The sequence below is a fragment of the Cricetulus griseus genome, chromosome 2 (genome assembly GCF_003668045.3).
Source record: "Cricetulus griseus strain 17A/GY chromosome 2, alternate assembly CriGri-PICRH-1.0, whole genome shotgun sequence".
Lineage (NCBI taxonomy): Eukaryota > Metazoa > Chordata > Mammalia > Rodentia > Cricetidae > Cricetulus > Cricetulus griseus.
This window is the reverse complement of record NC_048595.1, coordinates 98,252,999-98,260,352: the sequence shown is the minus strand read 5'-3', so window position 1 is coordinate 98,260,352 and position 7,354 is coordinate 98,252,999. Positions and strand designations below refer to the sequence as shown.

The 7,354-nt window shown below is 50.0% G+C and overlaps 1 pseudogene; it reads right to left on the bottom strand.

Moving 5' to 3' along the window:
• Positions 1 to 541: 541 nt before the first annotated feature.
• LOC118238170 overlaps positions 542 to 7,354 on the bottom strand; it is a 36,299-nt pseudogene continuing 29,486 nt past the window's right edge.

Sequence of the window (7,354 nt, the reverse complement as noted above, 5' to 3'; positions counted from 1 at the left end):
CTGGTCCTTTGCCTGGAATGCCTTTCCACACTCTATTGGCCAACTCCAGTTGGCGGTCCAGTTTATTGTACAGAAGGTATGCCCTCTAGCAGGCCTTCAGCAGGCTGGGTGGGTACCAGATCAGCACTTTATTAAGTTGGCTAAGCTGTACCGTCTAGGAGAGAAGGACCATGTTTTTCTGGAGGACGCTCCTCCAATGTCTAGCACAGCACAAGCCTGGAGGTGTAGCTCTTACATCTTAGAGGCTTGCATGGGGAGAGAGGGTTATGACACAGGAACTGGGTGACTTGGCTGGGGGTGGGGGGTGGAGGATCACAAGAGGCATGAGTGCAGAGCCACTCCTTCCACTTCCCTCTGCAGGAGAGACTGGGGACCAAGGGTGGGGAGACATAGGAAACAATAAAGGTCTTCTGTGTTCCCCCGGGTCTCCTACCTCGAGGTAGGAGGGCTGGGAAGACAAAGGTTAGAAAGGGATCATTCCGGGTTCCAGCTCCGGCCGCGGGTCTGGGTGACCTTGAGGTGTCCCTTTCCCCTCTCGGCCTCAGTGTCCCCGTGGGGACACTGTGTGTCCCTGGGCGGGTGAGCTGAGGGAAGCCAGAGGAGGCAGGGCCCGGTGGGAGCAGGACCGCCCACTGCGGCGGGCCAGGACCTCCGGAGCCCGCATGGGCGGCGCGCGGGGCTCCTCCCCCGGGGCGGGGGTCGCGGCGCCGGCAGCTGGCGGCCCCTCAGCTGCAGCCTCAGCACCTGCCGCCGCCAGACGGCGCGGGCGCAGCCGGCCCGGCGTCTCCCCCCTCCGTCTGCAGCCCCGGCGCGGGAGGCGGAGCCCGAGCCGAGCCGCTGGCCGAGCCCGGCCCGCTACCGTGGCCGCCGCTGGGCGGGGCGCCTCTGCCACTGCTCCCGCCGGCTCCGCGTGCATGCGGGCGGCGCCTCCTCTGCAGGTAAGGGCGAGGCCCCCTCGCCGCCGCAAAGTTTTGGGGAGGACCTGAGTCCCCACATCCCAGGCCTGCGCCTCCGGGAGCTGCCCCTCGGCTTCTTCCGCGCCGTCCTCCACGCTGTGCTTCCAGGTGACCCGCGCTGCTCCTCGTGTCCTCACTCCCGGCGCCCGTGGCTTGGCCGCGGGCTTGCTTGGGACCTGCAACGGTTAACTCTGTACATGGGATCCGTGTGCCTTAAGTTTCAGAGGTCTGCACAGTGTAGTTAGTGGGAGGAGCGGCCAGCGGGGAGGCAGACCTAGGTTCAGGTGCAGCCGCCGCCAGCGCCAACTTTCTGAGTGACCTCAGATGAGCCCTCCCTGTCCGGTCTCGATGGCCGCACCTGGACCAGAGTGGCTTGATCTGTTCGCCAAGGCGATCAGCTGAAGCTTCATGTCTGTATTGCTCTGTTTTGAGTGGAGGGGCACCTGGAGAGGGTTTCAGTTCCAGGGCTCATGGGACTTGGAGAGGAAGGTTGGAGACACCCAGAAGTCAGTATTGGGGTGAGAGGGTCATATCAATAACTCGCAGCCTTGGCTGAGCTTTAGGACGGGTGTGGTGACAGCCTCTGGAAATGGAGGCGCTCCAAGGGAACTAGGTGTCCCGGGGCCATCCAGGCTGTGTGACCTTGGGCAAGTCCATGGGTTTTGGCTGGTTTTGGCGCCTTCCTAACTAACGTAGGGTGGAAGAAGTGTTCATGAGATGTACATTGACATAGCCTTGCTAACGCTCTACAGAAGGGGATTCTTTGAGTTCTACCATGGCGGGTCAGTTTGGGTGGAGCCATTAATTCATCCAGAATCCATCCAGCACTTACAAATTAGTGTTTGGAAAATAAAGGAAGCATTTGGAGTTTGCTCCAGGAGTCTCAAAATAGACATGGCAAGGGTTGGTGAAAGCGCGCCTTGCCTCCTCCGGTGCATTGGCCCATCATAAAATATTCAACGGCATAATGATTTGTTTTCAAAGTGGCTTATAGATCAGGAAATGTTTCTGTTTGTGAGGTGGTTATTTTTTGCAAAAACCTCACAAAATTGAGGGAGGAAGATAATGCACTGTTGTAGGGCCCTGAAGGTTGCTTGCGGACGTTTATTTCCAGCCTAAGGTGAGGTTGAGATGCTTTCCTATGCAGGACATAGAGACTCACTCTAAACCAGGAGCCCCCTGGTGGGTGTGGCATGACCATGGGGCCGGAAAGGTCCACAGTTCAGAAAGGACAGGTCCTGACTTCCAGGACAGGTGAGTGCCGGTGCAGCCAGAGCAAACTTTAGAATGAGGTAGCTGACCATGTGTGGAGGAAGGCAAGCTTAGTCTTTTTTGCCGGCTCTCTTGTGCTGCAATTAGTGTCTCCCCAGTGAGAGACATCTCATGGAAGCAATTTTACTTGATTTCCTCCCTAGACATCCTGGTGTTAGGTTTCACACTTTATGAAGTCAGAAAGCTGGGGGATGTGTTTTGTGCCTGGGTGGGGTTATGATACCTAACCTTTCCTGGGTGATACTCTTGAGTTTGAGACTAATTGGCCTAGAGCCCTTTTATCCCCCCAGAGGCATTCAGACTGGAGCTTGACTTCATCTCTTCATCCTCTAGTACTTGGCTCTCAGGCACTTTCTCACCACTCCATGGGGAGAAATGAGGAAAATTACAGACAGGTACCCTCACTGCAGAAGCTGAGGTCCTTGTGAGGCGAACAGAATTATACCACGGGCTTCTGGGCTCCATCACCTGGGGCTTGTGAAAGTGGACTATGGATTCCTGCTGGAGAGTTGGAAGAGCTGGTGTGCAGGGAGGCTGAGGGAAGGTGAGGATGGCAACAGGTGGAAAAGGGAGGTCATTTTCAGGTCTAGGAATGGGATGATCACAGGCTAGCAAAGTTCAGGTCATGGAAGAGCAGGGCATGGAAGGGGAAGCACAAAGCAGGCAGAGCCCTCTGGAAGCAGAAAGCAGAGAAGTATGTCAGTCTCCACTGGCTGTGTAATTGGGTTCTCTGAGTCTCGATTTTGTCATTTGTCAAAGGAGAATAAAGATAATCACCGATGCACAAGATAGATTGTGTGTAAAAGCGACAAGCATGGTGTTTGTTAGGAATAGGTGTTTGGTCAGAGTTGGTACCTTTTTTTAGCATGTTCATGGACAGCAGGTTCAGTATGTGGAATATAAAAATGGTGTCTTTGTTTGAGCTTGTGCATTGATGTAGAACCTTTCTCCCAGGGTAGAGCTTCTGTGACAGGGTGTTCCTTCTCAGAGAACCTCCTGATCCCTGAGACAGGCACTTGTTATCTGGAGGGGGCTCAGATCTGATAGGGACATCAGCAGCTTCCAGTGTCCTGTAAATACTGAGGGTGGTGAAGGCTACAGATGGGTTAATCAGAAGCCTCAATCCCTGCCCTCCCACAAGCTTATCGCTGTGTGCTCAAGGACCCAGGCAGGAGGATTTGACAGTCAGTTATAAATATGTCAGCTTTGTTCGTATATGCTGGGAACTGGGCCCTGGCTCCCTTCTGCTTCTGTGTAGGATGCCGAACATTTACAGTGGTCGAAGAAGAACAGGACTTGAGGGTGAAGAACAGCATTCAATACTTTACTACACTGTGTAGCACAACACAGCATCCACGGCACCCCCTCCCTTGCTCATTATTTGAAGGATGTTATTCAAAGGATGGCTACTGTAAACCAGGGAAATATTCTAGGATAACAGAAGGCAAGGTCTCTCTGCCTTACTGAAGTTTCTGTTCTGGTTAAAGAAACTGGATAAACAACTTAATACACAATTAAGGCAATTGCAGGTTATGCCCTGAAGGAGATGCTCAGGGCAATACGAGAGAAAGTGATAGGCACAAAGCATGGGGACTTTAGGGGCGCTTGTCTGGGTCTCTAAATGCTACAGCAAAGGAGCCAGGAAGGGGCTGTGCTGCCGCTTCCTGGAAGAGAATACAGATTTGGGATATACTGCCTGGATTTGTGTGTGTGTGTGTGTGTGTGTGTGTGTGTGTGTGTGTGTGTGTGTGTGCACGTGTGCGCGCGCGCGCACACAAGTGCATACCACAGTGCATGTATGGCAGTCAGAGGACAAGACAACTTGTGGAAGTTGGTTTTCTCCTTTCGACATGTGTGGGAATTGAACTCGGATCTTAAGGTGTGGTAGCAGGAGCCATCTCACCAGCTCCAGGTTATTTGATCTTTTGAGATTCTATTTCTTTATTTGTGTACTAGGGAGAGTACACAAATATTTGTGTACCTAGTGTAAGGTTGTTGGGAGAATAAAATGTGTTGATACATGTATGGTACTTAGAAGAGGGGACTTGAAAGGTGGCTCACCAGGTGGAGGCGCATGCCGCCAAGCCTGATGACCTGAGTTGAGTTCTCAGGGCCCACATGGTGGAGAGAGAGAACCAATTCCCAAAAGTTGTCTCTGACTGCCATGTGCTCTGACTGCCATATACATGCACACACACAAAAAAATCATTTATTTTATGTATTATATATACATGATTTATTTTATATGCAATATATATATATATGATTTATTTATGTGTATGAGTGTTCTGATTTCTTGTATGTATATCTGTGTACCATGTGTCTGCCTGGTATCCTCAGAGGTCAGAAGAGGGTATTGGGCTCCCTGGAACTGGAGTTCTGGATTGTGAGCCATATGAAGTCGTGAGCCACCATGTGGATTCTGGGAATTGAACCCAGGCCCTCTGCAAGATTATCAAGTGCTCTTAACTGCGAGCCATCTCTCTAACCCCTAATTTAAAAAAGTACCCAGAAAAGGGGCATGTATGTGATAAACACCACGTAAAAGGGAATATGGACCGTCCCAGGTAGAGGGACCAGCAAGTGCCAAAGCTGGCGGTCTCGGCGTGGTCAGGGATGAGACAGGCTGTCTGCACAGATGTCCCCATAGTTGCTGGGCATGTTCTGGACTAAGCTTCTGGAGCTGCCATGGAGGATCATTTCAGAAGTTCAGGAGAGGGGTCACCAGGTCACAGCACTTACTCAGAGCTGCTGCCGCTGCTGCCGTGCTTGGGGAATGGTTGACATTCTTCGGGACCTCTTGTCCTCTCTCCCTCCATTGCCCTTCCTCTCACTTGCCCCCTTCCTTTTCTCTTAATGTCCTCCCTATCTTTACCTTCTCCTCTCCTCTCTGTGTCTCTTTCCCTTTCTCACCACAAGCCCCTCAGAGTTGGGCCCTTTAGAGTCTGATAAATGAAGGGGAAGCTTAAGTGTGGTTGAGTGCCTGGATAACACCAGCCCTAATACCAAATCACTGACCCTGTCTCCTGGCCATAGGATGGTCATTACCCCCTCTTCCTCCCAGGCTGGAGACTCCACAGCAGGGGAGGATTGGCATCTATCACTTTGAGGATAATCATCGATGACCTTGTCACTGATTGCTCCCTCTTTATTGTGGTCACTAGTCACCATGTCCTGATATTTAATTTAACTTCCAAAGTCTCTCATCTGCCCCTCTTTCCATTCTCACTCTTTCTGAATACAGGCTTCTGTCATTTCTTCCTAACATGTGGCTCTGGTCTCATCCTGTCCTGTTATACACTTCATTGGGTCCTGTGTTGGAAGTTCAGAGTCCCCAGTCTTGTAGACATGACATACACCCGCCTCCTTCACCCCTGCTTTCCACTCTTAGTCTCTCACCCCCATGTCTCTAGGCCTTTCCCACTCTTATCAGGTGTCTGCCCAGCATGTGCCTAGCCTTAGTGGTCTTGGCTGTACTTGATGAAGACCAAGTTCAAGTCCTACCTCCCTAGGGAACCATCTTTCTAATCACCTTGTCTGAGATGCTCATCAACCTTGACCTCCCATTGCCCTGGGCGGTGCTCATGGAAAAGCAGTTGCTTGGAAGATTGTGTGTGTGGTCATCTGTGCATGTAGATAGAACCCACAAGAAGCCCCCAGAGTAGCAAGTGCAGTGCCCCACTTCTCCCCACTCCACCCTCCTGTCATAGTGCCTAGCTTTACAGCTTGCTCCATCACACACTTGCTGTTCAAGTTTGACAAAAGCCTGTGGTTTTCCTGAGATCTGAAATGATCTGAGTGAAACCAGAAGCATGCTGCTGCTGCTGCAGAAGGGTTGCATGTGGTCCTCGACTGAACTCACTCGTGCAATTCTCCGTCTTTAAATTAGGGCCTTATTGGGTGAAGAGTTGATGAAGCCTTAAAATTGAGGAGTTTTGAATTTAGCTTTTCAACGTGTCCCATGCTAAATAAATAGCTATGCATTTTGAACCTTCAAACTTTGAACAATAATATTATGAAAAGTATTCCTTAAAATTATTCATTATTGTAGGAGAGAGGGGAGAAACTCAAATTACTGAGCTTTACCCACTGACCCACTTTTTTTTTTTTTTTTGAGACAGGGTTTCTCTGTATAACAGTACTGTCTGTCCTGGAACTTGATTTGTAGACCAGGATGGCCTTGAACTCACAGTGATCTACCTGCCTCTACCTCCTGAGTGCTGGGATTAAAGGCGTGCAGCACCAATGCCCGGCTCCACTGAGCCATCTTGCCAGCCCATAAAAAGCATTTTTTACTGTACCAAAAGATCCGATCCAGTAATCTTTCAAGTATCATACATGCTCTATGAGCAGTGCCATCTAATATACAGTTTTGATATGTGTACACTGTTGGGTTTTTATAATTTTTTATTTCTATTTATAATTTTTATTTCTATTTATTTCTATTTGGTGTTTTGCCTGCATGTGTGCCTGTGTGAAGGTGTCCAGTCTGCAGGAACTGGAGTTATAGACAGTAGTGAGCTACCATGTGGGTGCTGGGAATTGAACCCAGGTCCTTTGGAAGAACAGCCAGTGTTCTCTACCTCTGAGCCATCTCCCCACCCCTGCTGTTGTATTTTTACTATAGTCTAATGCATACAGTGAATAGATGCTCGGAAGCAGAAGCAGCAGCTTACGTTTGTTTGGGTAATTATAGATCCCTTTTTGCAGCTCTGCAAACAGGATGGTTTGTTTTGCTTTGTTTCTAGATTAACTCTCTGCCTGAGGGATAGTGAGAAGCCTGGTGTGGCGCTTTGCCAATTGATGTGAAGCAGTAGCTATTATTTCACTGATGTGACATGGTGTTTTCAGGGACTCATCTGATATTTGTGGTGGTTAGAAATGGTCCAGGCTCCCCATCATTTAGTAAGCCAGCTGCTGAGTAATGTTTGTCCTTAGTGTTGCTTCTTTGCTTTCTCTCTCTCTCTCTCTCTCTCTCTCTCTCTCTCTCTCTCTCTCACACACACACACACACACACACACACACACACACACACGCTAGAAAAAAGGTGTCAGTGAATATGAAAGTGTATTCTTTTAACCTCTCTTGAGGAATGATCTAAGAACCCAGCAGTTTCTGTAAAAGG